The following is a 16,464-nucleotide window of genomic DNA, read 5'->3' as shown; positions in this document are numbered from 1 at the left end:
AAGAACAGAAAAAAGGACCAAAGTAAGACTTTGGAAGCTGGAAAACGGGTGGATGAATAATTACAATCTTAATAGAACCTAAAAAGCAGAGGCTTAAGCAGGCTGTGAGGATTCCCAAGAAGCAATGTGATTTACACTGAAGAACCCAAAACGTTCAAAATTTGGTGGTACCAGCTACCTTTGGAAGTAGGGGGAAGAGGAGATGGTGTGAAGGTATGGCTAAGTACAGGGTAATTGTTCTGTGGGGAGGAGATCCCCCAACTCCAGGCAAAACACTGGAGGCTTATTCATTGGTAGGAATGTAATCAAGGATCTCTTGGCAGGGGAACACCAGATTCGCTTAAAAGCAGAGTTATTGTATCTCTTCAGATCCAGTCAGAAGACAGAAACTACATAGTATCATACAAAAAGGTAGGGGTTAAGCAGAATATATACTGAAGCTTAGATTCCTCAGTCTCTTCTATTCTTTCAGCTTCTAATATGCTGGCAGCCAGGATGAACTATTCAGACAGGAGATTGTAGGAAGCCTTTTTGCACACTCTGGCAGCCTAAAGGAAAACATAGGATAGATATCGTATTGGGAATGACTCAAAGAAACAGTCCAATCAGGAACACAAAGATCTGCTTGCATCCAAATGTGCTCTATCATATGCTCAGAGCCTCTGATTGACTTCATGGTGCTCCATTATATACACAAATACATCACGAAATATCATCAGTTATTTGGGGAAACAGATTTGCCAAAACAAAAAATAGGCGGGAAAAAAGCTGGAGGACAAGAGACTATGCAAGGAGTAGAAAAATATTCCTGAAAACGATTATTAATATTCTCAAAGCAAACAGAGAAAATATTGCATCCATGGACAAGATAAGATGCAATAAAAAGGAAAATTCAAAAGAACTTGTGGCAATTAAAGTATGATAGCAGATCTTAAAAACTCAATACAAGGTTTGTAAGATGGAATTGAGGAAACCTACTAGAAAACCAAGCAAGAGAAAAAGACATGGAAAATAAAACAGAAATATGAGAGAGAGAGAGAGAGAGAGAGAGAGAGAGAGAGAGAACAGGGAAGGATATAATTAATCAAAAACGATTCTCAAAATGGAAGGACAGACAAGCATTTCTAGATTGAAAGAGTTCACCAAGTCCTTGACACTGAATGAAAATGGATCCATACCAAGGTGCATCATCATGAAATTTTGGAAAATGGAAGACATAGAGAATATTTAAGAACACTCTTTTTCATGAGACTAATAGAGAAGGGGTTTCCCCAAAATAAGGAGAAACCAAGAAAGAAAAACACAAAGGATCCAGGATCAGGGAATCCAAAGTAGGAGAGAAGAAAAGGGACTCTCTAGAATGATGCTGAAGAGAATTCACCAAACAAGAGCTAAGCAGCAGGCTTAGAGAGCAGCCAGTCCAGGCTAGAGCAGGTGAGAAGGTTCCAGGAGATATCTCTTTAAGAAAATGAAACTGATAGAATGCCAGTGACCAAATATATTAAGAACAGATACAGAGAACTGGTGGGGAGTTTGGGTTGAATTAATGATAAGTACCAAAAAACTAAAAGAAAAAAAAGATAATCATTACATTCAGAGAAAACAGAGTTGTGAAGGAGAGAAATCATGGACATATTGCATGGCTCATGTATGAACAATATTTACATAGTCATGGTAATATCAACACTTAATATTGATATAGGCAAAAACTAAAACACAACTGTACCGGGAGAACAGGAAAAGTGAAGCATGTGCATGCCCATGTGACGGAGTGGGTATATGATGGCAGGAGTGACCATGATGGTGAAGAAGGTAAAATTCTCATCTTCCATGGTGAGAGTCCATAAATAATGCACACAAAAAATTAAAATCAATAAGTAGCCATATGAGCATGGTAAGGAGAAGTAGATGAGGTATTGTTATTTTCAAAATAAGCCTTATGGGGTGCCTGGGTGGCTCAGTTGGTTGAACTTCTGACTCTTGATTTCAGCTCAGGTCATGATCCCAGGGTGGTGGGCTGAGCATGAAGCCTGCTGAAGATTCTCTCTCTCTCCTTCTCTGCCCCTATCCCCTGGTTGTGTGTGCATGTTCTCTCTCCCTCTCTCTCTTAAAAAAAAATTAAAAGTAAATAAAAGTAAAAAAAATAAATTAAAAATAAATCATATAAAACTATTTGATTCTTTAAACTATGTATAAGCATAACTTACACAGAAAGTAAAAACAAAATGCAAAGGAACTCTGAGATTTTTCAAGTGAATAGAGCCCACTGGGACATTCCTCCCTCCTACCATCAGGTTTCCCTCCTACCATCACCAACTCTACGATCACAACATTGTCTTATCTCATATGTCACCAACCTCCTCCCAATACTGCCACCACCTCAACACCCAAACCAGCATACTAAGAGAGGAAAGGGAAACACTGGTTGAATCTGGGATCTGCTTTGCCAGGATACTGTTAGGAGCCTTGGGTCATTTTAAATCTATTAGTAGTATATAACTTTAGGTAACTTAAAGGTATCCTACTGAAGTTATAAATATCAAAACTATATTGTCTCTCCTAATATATTTCATCTTCCTTATGTTTCTCTGAGTAACCTGATTTCAAAACCCTGGAACTCTAAATGCACCTTCTATTCTTTCTTTCTTCAGGTTTTCCTCCTTTAGAGGCAAGAAAGGCCTCAGGATCCATCTACTTTTGGCAAATGCACTTGCCAAGTCTTCAACTCTTGAGTAACAGACTATTTTTGTCACCTTTTTGCCTGTGTTGCCATCATCCTGGATAAAAGGCAGAGGTAGTTAGCTATAGTTATTTTTTATACAGAATATTACCCTTTACCTACCAAATTCTAAAGTATGTTCCCTTTCTCTTTCACTGACTATTCTCCTGGCTCTCATTCTAAATATGGTAGCTGACATAAATAAGAGAACTGTTCAGAGGACAGTCAGGGTGACCCTGGTAGATCAGGTGAGCCCATCCATTCACTGCATAGTACTCAAAGGAGAAGAATGTCTCATTGTAGAGTAGTTGAAAACAGAACCTTTCATACTGCCCTTGGCTCTGACTTAGACAACACTCTTATCTGTGATAGGGAAATCATGCTTATCCTATTTTCTTCTATTAATTCTTTTTAAATGTTTATTTATTTTTGAGAGAGAGAAGCACAAACGGGGGAAGAACCGAGAGAGAGAGGGAGACAGAATCCAATTAAAAAAAATTTTTTTAACCTTTAACTTATCCTATTTTCAACTAAAGCTTGAACAGATATTTAATATCTGGGAAGAAAGAATTATGATTCAAAAAGCTCTCAATAGGTTCCAAAGATAGGATTAACAAATAAATGAAATAATTTTAAAGTCCCATATGTATGTTCAAAAAACTAATTTCACACACATAGCATGTGGAAGATTTAGCTTAACAGTTCAAGTGAAAAAGACTAGAAGCTAGCTGCAAGCTTAACCAGCTGACAGCAGGACGTGGCTGAGGAGTGACTGCCAAAAAAGTAAATTCTTGGGGCTCCTGGGTGGCTCAGTTGATTAAGTGTCCAACTTTGGCTCAGGTCATCTTCTCACGGTTCATGGGTTTGAGCCCTGCATCAGGCCCTGTGCTGACAGCTCAGAGCCTAGAGCCTGTTTCAGATTCTGTATCTCCCTTTCTCACTCTACCCCTCCCTAGTTCATGCTCTGTCTCTCTCTCTTTCTCAAGAATCAATAAACACACACAAAAAAAGTAAATTCTTCCCTTTCTACTTCCCTGAGAACACTGGCGAGATTGTTTATATTGAATCAGTCCACTCACCAATAAATATTTACTGAGGACCTGCCAGGTGTCTAGTATGAGGAAAGTGCTGTGACAGGTAGACAGCAAGAGGAAGGACTCAAGGATCTCTCCGTAGGCTGACAGATAACATACACATAAGAAGTGATGACAGTAATGCTGGCTTATATTTGAAGATTGATTTCATTTATCATATCCAACCACTTATATCCTTTCTTTTGAAACTTATAGTTGCATCATGAGGTGTTCAGTCAAATACAATAAGCGTTTCAAAGATGAGAAACTGAGGCTCAGAGAAGTAAATCACTGACTCTCAAACATGTTGCTCTCAGGAACGGTTTATGCTCTTAAAATTATCAAGATATCTCATACCATGTACAAAGATTAAATCAATGTGGATCAAAGATCTAAATGTAAGATCTAAAACTCTAAAACTCTTAGAAGAAAAGTTATGGGTAAATCTTTGTGTCCTTGAATCAGGCAAAGATTTTGTAGATGTGACATCAAAAGTATTAGTAACAAAAGAAAAAAAGGAAGTTCAACTTCATCAAAATTTAAAAATCTGTGCTTCAAAAGATGCTATCTAGAGAGTGAAAATACAACCCACAAGATGAGAGAAGTATTTGCATATTATATGTCTGATAACAGACTGGCATCCAGAATATATAAAGAACTCTTATAATTCAATAATTTAAAAAAATAATCCAATTTTAAAATGGGCAGTTTGAATAGACATTTTCTCCAAAGAAGATATGCAAATAGCCAGTAAGCATATGAAAAGATGCTCAATGTCATAAGTTATTAGGAAAATGCCAGTCAAAACCAATGTGAGATACCACTTCAGACTAATTTAGGATGGTTATAATAAGAAAGACAGATAATAAGAAGTGTTGGTAACCCTCATACACTGCTGGTGGGAATGTAAAAGGTGCTGCTGCTTTGAAAACTATTTGGCAGTTCCTCAGGGTTAAACATCGATTTGCCACATGACCCAGCAACTCTCCTAGATATATATCCAAAAGAATTGAAAACATACGTACACACAAAAACTTATACATGACTGTTCATAGCAGTGTTATTCATAATAGCCAAAAAAGTGGGAACAACTCAATATTCATTAACTGATGAATGGATAACCAAATGTGGTATATCTATAATATGGAATATTATTCAGCAGTAAAAAGAATGAAGTACTGATACATGCCACAACATGGATGAATCTTGAAAATGTTATGCTAAGTGAAAGAAGCCAGACACAAAGGACTGCATATTGTATGATACTGTTCATATGAAATATCCAGAATAGGGAAATCTATAGAGGCAGAAAGTAAAATAGTAAGCAGTTGTCCGAGACTATAGTGGGGGAGTCACTGGGAGATGTGAGGAATGACTGCTAGTGTGTTCCTTTAGGATAATGAAAATGTTCTAAAATTGATTAGGGTGATGATTGCACAACTCTGTGAATATACTAAAAACTATTGAACTATATACTTTAAATGAGTGAACATTATAGTATATGAATTATTACTCAATAAGCCATTATAAAAGGATTGAGTTTTTGTTTATGAAGTTTATATCTATTAAACATTCCCTCTATTAGAAATTAAAATATAAACATTTAAAATATTTATTTTTTCAATAACAATAAGCCTATTACATGTTAACATAAATAACAAATTTTTATGAAAAATAGTTCTATTTTCCAAAACAAAAATAATTTAGTGAGAATAGTGTTATTGTTTTACATTTTTATTATCTCTATAGTGTCTAACTTAATAGATACTCAAATCAGTTGCCATATGATGTTTGAAGTATATGAAGAAAATCTAATCTCACAGATTTGTAATTTTAAAAGGGAGGAGTATTTTCAAAGCTTTTTAAAAGATCATTGTTGATAATCTTCCTTGATACTACACTAAAACTCAACAAGTAAGAGTTTCCTAAAGGTAAGTTGTAACCTAGAATCTGAAACCATATGAATGAACTTTTCATTTTCTGTTATGTAAGAATCTACCAGTCTCTTGCATTTTGAATGAACTTTTTATCCATGCATGATTTTGTAACATGCTTTGGTCATTTGAAAAATACTCATTCACTGATTTATGCAAATCTTCCAAAATATTGACACATTTTATTCTATAATATCAAGAAGTCACATTTGTTAATATCACCACTGATTTCATCAAATGAGTCTTTAATTATTGGGAAGCTATCAAACTCAGTGCCACGTGTAAGTTTTCCAAAGCTCTAATTTTTTTCTTGAAAACTCAAGTTTTACCACTGGAACAAATATTGTGAGTTCTTGAAGTAATGATCTCAATTTACTAATGTTCGAGAAAATGTCTGCTAAATACTCAAGTCTGAATAGCCATAGTTTGTCTGTCACTCTTTCAAATAAAACTGATGTTATAATGAAAATAGTGGTTAATTCAGCTCACAACTAAAATGACTACAGTAATGCTTTTCCTCAAAACAACATTTTAAAAAAAGTGTTTATTTATTTTGAGAAAGAGAGAGTGAGCACACATGTGCACAGGCAAGCAGGGGAAGGAACAGAGAGAGAGGAGAGAATCATAAGTAGGCTCCTCACTGTCAGTGTGGAGCCCAATAAGAAGCTTGAATTCATGAACTGTGAGATCATAACCTAAGCCAAAATCAGGAGTCACATGCTTAACCAACTGAGCCACCCAGCCAACCCCCAACCACTGTTCTTTGATACACAGCAGAAGTATTAGATGTGTACTTTCTCTTTTGTGACACAGAAGTTTTACAAAACATGTTCTCAATAGCCAAAATTAAATACAAGTAACCATTTTTATTCTTTTATCAAAAACACTTTTTTTAAGTAGGCTTCACACACAGTGCACCAACATTGAGCCAAAACCCACGGCCGCAAGATCAAGACTTGATCTGAGATTGAGAGTCAGATGCTCAACCGACTTGAACCACCCAGGTGCCTCTCAAAAATACTTTTGAATGAAACATAACTCCCTCCAAGTGCATGTCAGTGGGGAATGCAATGACCACTAGACTAGTAGGGTGTGAAGCTACTGCCTTTATTACGATCAAGATGCGGAGAGTTTACCCCCCATTACCTGGGCACAGATGTCAACATGATGGTGACAAAAGGAAAATGAAGTCTTAATATTATTACTAGAATCATTTTGGTCTCACAGATCCACTGCAAGTTTCTCAGGGGATCTTCAGAGATCCGTGGATCACATGTTGAGAACCTCAGTGTCACATGCCTCTTCTGCTTATGCGTATAGTAAGTAGTGAAACCGCTACGTGAAATTAGGACCCGTGGACTCCTCATCTGATAGTTTCTCCATTATCTGATAGAATGCCGAAGTGAGTGACACCGATATGAAGTATAATGTGAACACATATAACAAATACAGTTGATCAAATACAGTTGACCACTGAAAAATATGGCTTTGAACAGGTGCACTTATATGCAGTTTTTAAAAATATATATAGTACAGAACTAGAAATATACATTATATTCCTTATGATTTTTCCAGTAACCTTTTCTTTTCCCTCGCTTACTTGATTATAAGAATACAGTATAGAATACATATAACATACAAAATATGTGTGAATCAACAGTTTATGTTATCATTAAGACTTCTAATCAACAGTATCTATAATTAGTTATATTTTGAGGGAGTCAAAAGTTATAACAGATTTTCTACTGCATGGGGGTGGGCCCCCTAACCCCCACCTTGTTCAAGGGTCAACTTAATTAAATTGCTACCAGAGGTCTGGTTAAAAATACAATTAGTGGCTATCAGCCAGATGTGATCCCTGTAAGCTCATCTAGTCTGGATCACAAAGGTAGCTTAAACAGAGGTACTTAAGACCACGAAGAGAAGGCGTATGGCTAGTCAGTTAAAAGTGACAAGGTTGACATCCGTTACACAGACTGAAAAAAACAAACTTAACTCCTAGCATCTTTGGAAAGGGCTTTCATGTACGTGAAATCATTGAATCAAAAACCTAGGTGGGACCTAAGAGGTCATCCATACAGGACCCTCCTTACAGCATCTCCCTCTGACAGGTCAGACAAATCTGGTGAGGGGTGGCTTCCTTCTCCCTAGACCTCAGAAGTATTCAAGTTACTTTTTCTTAAAATTGGCCCCACCTAACCCACACAAACCACACTGTCATTACCTCATAGTTTCACTCCTGTATCCCACCCCCCAGAGCAATGAGCAGTAGGTATGTTTCCTCTTCTGTGGCATATTTTAATTTAGCTACCACGTCTCTTCATCTATACCAAGCACCCTCTTCCATTTTTTTCAGTCTAAAAGTACTCCTAAAAGCACTCAGTTTCTTCCACTTTCTTTTTTGTCTGGACCCACACCAGAACGTATATTTGTTGACTGGGGGTTTTATTTCAGAGGGCCTAGTGTGGTTTTATCCTTCCAAGCCTTGTTTCCAATATCTTCTCCTCCATGCAGTGGGCCTGGGTTACCCTGCTCTTCTCCCCTGACTGAGCCTTTCTGGTATTCCAGGCACTATGCCATTTAATTCCCAGAGCAACCCCATGAATGGTACCATCAATGGTCCCCACTCCCACTCCTCCTTTTCAAGGCATTACAGTTTGAGAATTTTTATAATTGTGTACAGCTGTGTCAAGATCTAGCACACCCCATCACCCTAAAAGCACCCTCCTGCCCTTTTGTTGTCACATACGTACTTTTTTAATGAGATAATTTTGTATATACTATTTCTTAACTTGAATGTTTCTCTTAACAAGATGTATTAAATATATTCTGATGGCAATTCATATAGTTTTACAACATAATTTTAATGTCTGCATCATAGTCCAATAAGTTAGTGTTTCATAATTTATTTAATCAATGTCCTTTTGTCAGATACCTGGTTTTTACAATGTCCTACTCCCTCTCTTTCTAGAATTATTTTGTTCATAGCTGATATTTCTTAGTCTGTTTTGCTAACTCTGTGACCTCTTTCTTGTACCTGTTTAAGTGTTGGTACTTTCCAAGATTCTGTCGTTGAATCTTCCTACCTGTAATCCCTTCCTAGGCGATCAATTTCCTGCGAGTTTCACCATACACTCTTTGGATTTCATCTTTCTTTCTGTTCTGAACACCAAGATCTTTCTTCCCTACTGTGTGCTGGGTATCATCTCCAGGTGAATATTCTTCTTGTAACTCAGACTTCACATGTCAAAAATTGAACTTCTATTCCCTTTCCAAAATTTGCTTCTTTCTCTCTTTCTTCCCCTCTGCCCTCTCTCTCTCTGAGTGGAGGTGCTAACCTTTGCAATGATTGAGGAGAGGAACCTGAAAGTCATCTTTGCCTCCTCCTTTATCTCACATTTCCAATCATTTTTTTTAACGTTTATTTTTATTTTTGAGAGAGATACAGAGTGTGAGCAGGGGAGGGGCAGACAGAGAGGGAGACACAGAACAGAGCCAGACACAGGGCTAGAACTCACAAACGGGAGATCATGACCTGGGCTGAAGTCGGTTGAACAACTGACTGAGCCTCGCAGGCACCCCTCCAATCAATTAAATACTATTGATTTGCCTGTGCCCTCCTTATCCATTTCCACTAGGAGGATCCGCTAACTAATCTTGCAGCCCCTAATCTGGCCCTCTGATCTGCTCTTTATGGTTACCACTAGTTAACTTTCTGAAACATAAAGATTATTTTCCTCTCCTGCCTGAAAACACCTGAAGGCTCCCTATCGCTTACAGAGGCAAACCTAAACTTCCCTGGCCAGATATCAAGCCCTCCTTTCCACGTTTTCTTCCCACTCTCCCACTCCTCCTTTATGCTCGGGTTATGTCAACCGTGAGCTATTCCGGAACAGTTTCGCGCTTCTGCTCCACTCTACAGGTAACTATCCAATACTTAGTCTGTTTTGCTGTGTCTTTGCTCCCTTGCCTCGTACGTGACAGGTGTTTGTACAATTGCAAATGAGATCAAAACTAGCTCTGCCCACAGGCCAGTCCGGGTTAGCAAGGGCTCGCACCACCTCAAAGGCAAGCCCTAGATTAAGAGCCCATCCGGACAGCCCTGAGGTAGGGAGGGGCTGGCTGGGAGGAAAGGGGAAAAGTCTCTTTATGTCTCTTCGCAGCCGAGAAACATTGGATCTGTGCTGGCAAGGAACAGTGTTCTCCATCCCTACGTAAAACTCTCCTCGAGTTCTACAGCACACGACGTCTTGACAACTGAAAGGTATTTCGGTACTTTCCCCCATTCCTGAGAAGAGCAGACTGAGGTCTAGGAGAGCAGAGCTCTGAGTCAGACTCCCCTCCCCAAAAGAGGGGACAGCCGGCCTGCAATTCAAAGAGAGAGAGGCTGTAAGAATAGCACCTCCTGATTGGAGCAGACGGAGTCAGACAAGCTTGAAGGCTGCTGATTGGCCCCGGCTTGATCAGGCGCTGTTGGGCTGTTGTAAATGTAAATAGCTCTGTGACCGGCAGTAACCCCGAAGGGAGGGGGTGGAGAGGGAGGCTCTTCCTCTCCATTCATGTCTGCTGCTACCAGCCAGGCCCAGACAGGCAGGCCGTTTAGTAGAGGGGGCTGGGCAGAACAAGGCTAGGGGCTGTGTCTTCGGAGATCTTAAGCTAGAGCTAAGAGTTAAGATCAGCCCACGGGTCTGATCCAGGGCTGACAGCTTCCACACAGAGATGCTTCTTTTCTGCACTCAGCTTTGACTGTTTAAGAGGGTTTAAGGGAATGTTCTGTGCGAGACCGAAGGTGTTGTAGGGCGCTGAAGAGTGGTTTTATAGGGTAGCCTAAATGGCTGTAGAGGGTGTGCCTCAGGGAGATGGGAGCCTGTCCTTGCCTGTTTCTGTTCCTAGTATCCTATTTGTGGGAAAGGCAAGAGTGGGGCCACAGCTTCAGGCCGGAAGTTTCCTGATGCTCAGTGTTCCCTGATGCTAGCCTTTGCACTAGAAGTCAGTTTTTCTCCCACCTTCTCTCTACTCCAGGTGGAAAGCGAAGTCTGTGGGGACTGGGTTTCTGGGAGGTAGGGAAGAGGAAAGGAACAGATGGACACATGTTAAGAATAAAGGGTGACCCTCACATATTGCCGATGGAAATGTCAAATGCTGCAGCCACTGTGGGAGACAGTGTGGTGCTTCTACAAAAGTTAAACACAGAATTACCTGGCAACTCCACTCCTAAGTACATACACAAATGAACAGAAAACAGGTACGCCAGTACTTACGAGCCAAAAGGTAGAAACCACTCATATGTTCATTAATAGATGAATGGAGAAAACAGCTGCTGTTTATGCACAATGGAATATTATTTGGCAGTAAAGAGGGTTGAGGTCCTGATACTGGCTACAAGGTGCATTATGCTATGAGACAGAAGCCAGACACAGAAGGTCCCATCTTGTAGGATTCCCTTTATATGAAGTATCCTGAATAGGTAAATTGATAGACACAGAAGGCAGATTGGTGGCTCCAAGGGCTGGGGGGAGGGGAGAAGATAGAGAGTGACTGTTTAACAGGTACAAAGTCTTCTTTTGCTATGATGAAAAGGTTTTGGAAATAGAGGTGGTGGTTGCACAACATGGTGAATGGGCTAAATGCCACCGAATTGTTCTCTTTATTTATTTATTTATTTATTTATTTATTTATTTATTTATTTATAACTCATTGCAGGGTCTCATCCCTGGAGGGTTTTTAAAAAATGTTTATTTTTGAAACAGAAAGAGAGCACAAAGAGGGGAGGAGAAGAGAGAGAGGGAGACACAGAATCTGAAGCAGGATCCAGGCTCCGATCTGTCAACACAGAGTCCGATTTGGCTTGGGGGAGGGTGGGGAAGGGTGTGGAGGGAGGCTCAAACTCACAAACCCTAAGATCATGACATGAGCTGAAGTCGGATGCTCAACCGACTGAGCCACCCAAATGCCCCTAAATTGTTCCCCTTAAAATGGTTAATTTTATGGCCTGTGAATTTTATTTTAATTTAAAAATACATATGACATGAAACCAACAAATGAAAAAACTACACAGTGAATGCTTACTGCTGTCCAGAGTTCTCTAAGAAAGGAATAGGACTATTAATGAGCAGTTTGGCGCCCTCCCCCACCTTTCACTTTCACTTTTCTCTCATTGCTCATTTCCTCTGGTTGGTCACACAGTTTTTTTAAAGCTTGACAAGGTCCTGGCTACTCACTGCTCCTGTGGGAAGTGGCCAGGAGGGAGAGGGCCCCTTTGGGCCCTCTGAGACCATCCTAGCCTGGCCTGAGAACCACCGTGAGTCAGCACAGCAGACACTTGGCCTTTGTGAGCTATCTGTGGCCTGGGTGTAGCAGGCAGGGGAGGGCCAGGCCCCCTCCCGAAAAGGGGAGGGCTCTGCCTCCAGCAGCCCCAGTATAGCATCTCAGTTCCCTGGAGCCTGCAATTAAGTCCTGTGGTATTTGCCCCCGAAGTTGGTGTACAAGAATCAGCACTTTGCCTGCCGGCCCCACAGCACACAAAGTTAACTACAGGTCACAACACAACTCCTGCTCCCTATGACATGGTGACAGTTCGTGGCAGAGGCAGAAGTTAAGACATGTGACCTTTCCATAATTTTATCAACCACTGCAAGTTTGTTTTGACTATTCTGGGTCCCTTGAATTTCCGTATTCAACCCAATGTGGGGCTCAAACTCAACCCCGAGATCAAGAGTCACATGCTCTACTGACTGAGCTAGCCAGACTTCCCTTCTTTAATTTCTTTCAATAACGTTTTGTAGTTAACAATGTACCATTCTTATGTGCTTCTTTTGTTAGATTTATTTCTATTTATCTTATTCTTTTTGATGCTGTTATAAGTGGAATTCTTTTCTTAACTCCACTTGCGTATTAGTCTTTGCTAGTTTATAGAAATACAATTGATTTTTGTGTATCAATCTAGTATCCTGCAAACTTGCTGAATTTATTAGTTCTAATAGTTTTTTTCTGTGTGGATTATTTAGGATTTTTTTGCATACAAAATCAAAAGTCTGTCATTTCAATGCAGAGTTGGATTTACTTTTTCCTTTCCAACCTAGATGGCTTTTCTTTCTTTCTCTACCCTGGTGGATGCTTTTAAGGACTGTCTTGGTTCTTCCTCTAGGGAGGAGAGACAAAATTGGTGTTCACTGGGCATCAGAAATCTTATTTCTGAGCTCTTCTCCATTATTATCTTAAATTATTTTATTCTTCGTCCCCTGGTTAAATCTTGGTTATTAAATACAGCCTTAACCTCTTAACATGTCAAGAAGAAGAATTCATTACCTTGCCCCCTAGGAGCTCTTATTTTACAACTCACCCTTACAGTTAAGTTCATTACTTATTCCTTTTCTCTCTCAATCTTGAATTCAACTGAACATATTGATCAAGCTCTAAAAGCTCTCTCCTTTCTTTCCCCTTCTTGGAACTTTTGCAGATAGGAATCAGAAAACTGCCACAGGGTGAAATAGCAAATACACAAAATACAGATTGCTTAGAGGAAGCCTAGAAGCATGTTCAATTTGGACAACTAGGTAGAAGAGAGGAGGGGAAAAAAAGAAAGTAGCAGAGCTTAGTGAAGATAAGTTGTTTAAATTGGATGCCAGTTAATGGGAAACAAAGCTAATACTTAGAAGGAACAGTGCAATTATAGAACAACTGAAATAGTAGTCCAGCCTAAACATTTTAAACAAAATAGAGGGAAAGGGGTGGAAAGCCAGATATGGTAAAGAAAACTCCACTATCCACTTAAGTTATTAAGTGGATAATTAAGGATATTAATTAATTAAGTGGATATTAAGGTCTGGCAAGGTCTCAATGAATATAGACTTGATTTTGCACACTTGGAATTACTCTGAGAGAATCTTGCTTCCCATCCAAGGTAAGGACAACTTACAGGAACAAGCAAGGGAAGCTGGTTCTGGGGAACTCATAGAGGCCTAGGTATTGTCAAGGTGGCTCCTATTGGAAGATGGAGCTTCTTCAAACTGCAGAAAATTCACATTCTCTTTTCCAGGAGGATTCTCAGAGAAGTGGTAAAGGCTAAAGGCTTTCCCACTTAAGATCATGGAGCCCTCTCTAATCTGGAAGCTTCCTAACCTTCCCTTGGACTGTTTTTCCTTTCTTCCTGCTGCTGTTAATCAGCATTTTGAGGAAGCCACTTAATATCCGGGGCGGGGGGGGGGGGGGGGCGGCCGGTACAACACATTTCTTCACCTTTCCTGGAGGGATGACCCGGACTGCCCAGCCTCTGCTGCAAGCTAAAAAACAGCTTTCCCAGAGATGCTTCTCCTGTTCTCTTCCTCTCTCAATGTCTCTGTCTTGGGTCCATGTGACCATGTGACACACAAGAGACCTGGCATTTCCCCAGGCCAAAGTGCCAGCTGGTGTAAATGTGTTTGACTTCATGGCAGCAGACTCCTGGTTTCCTGCTGCCAAGACTGCCTTTAACCGAAAGTTACCCTTAGTAAGGGCAGGGCAGGTTACTGGGGTGAGTCAACTAGTACAGCGTCTACTTTTTTCTTACTCTTAAAGTTATAGGAACGGGGCATAGACAGTGTGGTAAATAGTCAATTAAAACTAGCCAAGGGATAAGTACACAGGTCAGCAGATCTAAACTGAAGTCCCAGGAAACTTTGAATCACAGCCAAAAATCACCCAGACACAGTACAATCAGATTCACTTCACTTTTATTATGAACAAACACAATTTCAGATCAGTACAACTAAGCTTCAGAGTTGATATTAATAGAAATTATTCCAAAATTATATTTAGGTCACAAATAACTACTATCCCACATAAAAAGGGAAAAATCCCACCCAGTCAAGGAAAAGGTATCCTGTGTATTGTTTCCATGGCAATGAGTTTATGCATTCTCAAATGTTGTCTGGCTAGTTATCCACCACTTATCCGATGGATTCATTCAGTCTCCCAGAGAGAAACATATATCGATTAATGACAGCATCCAGGACACACGGTTCATGGTGGACACAGCTACTATAAAAATACTCAGGACTTAAAAGAATTCCTCTGCTGAAGGATCCCAAAATGCTTTAAAAAAGCATTAGTCACACCTCAAAACTGCCCTTTGAGGTAGGTCAGTATTATTATCCCATTTTAACAGAAGGAAAACTGAGGCACATTATAGTTAAGTGACTTGCCTAGGGTCACATAGCAAGTCAGTGGCACAGTGGTAGGAGAGGCCCTGGCCTTAGCCACCCGTGGAACATTGACATCTTGTTTTCTTTAACCTTTCATGCTGACCCATTTGAGCTAGACTTACAGAGAATACACTCAGGATACTAGCAAACCAAGGAGAAAAAGTTTCCATTTTAACTGCTACAACCATCTTTTCATCTAAAAAAACTTATAAATCAAATACATTCAAATTACTTCCACCCTCCATCAAATGTGGGCACTTAATACAAATAGCCCTAAGAAAAGGTTCCAAAATAAAGCCCAGAAGGGAATCCTGCAAATATCTGTACTGGTAATTCTCCAGCCAGGCCCCCTTTCCTACCAGCCACTTCTGCAGGCTCTCAGGTGCAACAGAGCTCCACACAGGGAGTGAGAGCAGGCTCATATGCAACACTGATTAAAAAAGATGTAAGGCACCCAAATAAGTTGTCAGCACACCCTCAAAGCAAGGACTGTTAGAAATTCAGACTTGAGTTTCTGGGACATTAATGTGTCATTTGAACTCAGCTTTAGAATCTTGAAGAAAGTGTTCCCTACTCAGCAGACACCCTTCTACCTACACATTCGCTTATACATGGGGGCCCTTAGCCTGAGGACCCTGTCCTGCCTTGCGTAGGGTCATGGTATTGACCAGATCCCTGGGACATAATTAGAATAGAAAGATAAACTTGTTTTTGATCAGAATTTATAAAGCAGGTATCCAATAACCTGCGAAATTAAAACTACCCAAGGAATAAGGACATAAGTCAGCAGATCTAAACTCTAGTGATCTTCCAGTAGATTCTGTTCTACTGAGGAACAGCTCAAAAGACAAGGATGCGTTTAGTCCAGGTTAACCCCTGTAGTCTCTGTCTATTTGATGAATACAGGAAGAAAGGCCCTCTTCCCTTCCACTACTGGGGCTCAACAGTGCACAGAACATTGGGTATCGTACATTTCCAATCTTTCACAGAGTACAGCCAGGCTTTGGCATTGATAACTTAGGTACAGGGACAGGAGTAGTCCAAGGTTTTCAGAACATTGATGATTTTTTCCAGGCCTCTCCTATCCTGCTATTTGCCCTAGGCTGTGTGGTGTGCCCTAGGCTGGTTAGTTTACTGAACAGAGACAATGTTCAACAAAGTTCATGGCGTCTCAGATCCCAAATCTTGGCTTTGCAGTACACCCTGGCTCCAGAGAACGGGGCCTCCGTTTGAGTGAGGCACTTTGGAACTTTCCTTTGCTTCTTGTGCTTCCCAATGAGGACTAGGCTTCCTCCTACTTCTACAAGCATTGCACTGTCCACTGGGAGCAGACTCGGGCTGGGCAGGCTTACTGAGTGAGCAGGGGGCAGCTCTCGTGTTCTGACCCAGACAGAGGATAGAAACAAACCCTTTTTCGCCCTACGGCTGGCTCACTTGTACCACATGAGCACTTGACCTGGCCATGCCCAAACCAGGGATGTTTCTAGTAACGTTTGCCAGCTTTGTCTTGAGTCATCAGTGTGATGGGGGAGCACAGAGGTGTAAGTGGAGAGACT

The sequence above is a fragment of the Suricata suricatta genome, chromosome 2 (assembly GCF_006229205.1).
Source record: "Suricata suricatta isolate VVHF042 chromosome 2, meerkat_22Aug2017_6uvM2_HiC, whole genome shotgun sequence".
NCBI lineage: Eukaryota > Metazoa > Chordata > Mammalia > Carnivora > Herpestidae > Suricata > Suricata suricatta.
The sequence above is the reverse complement of the archived record's forward strand: the minus strand, read 5'-3'. Positions refer to the sequence as shown.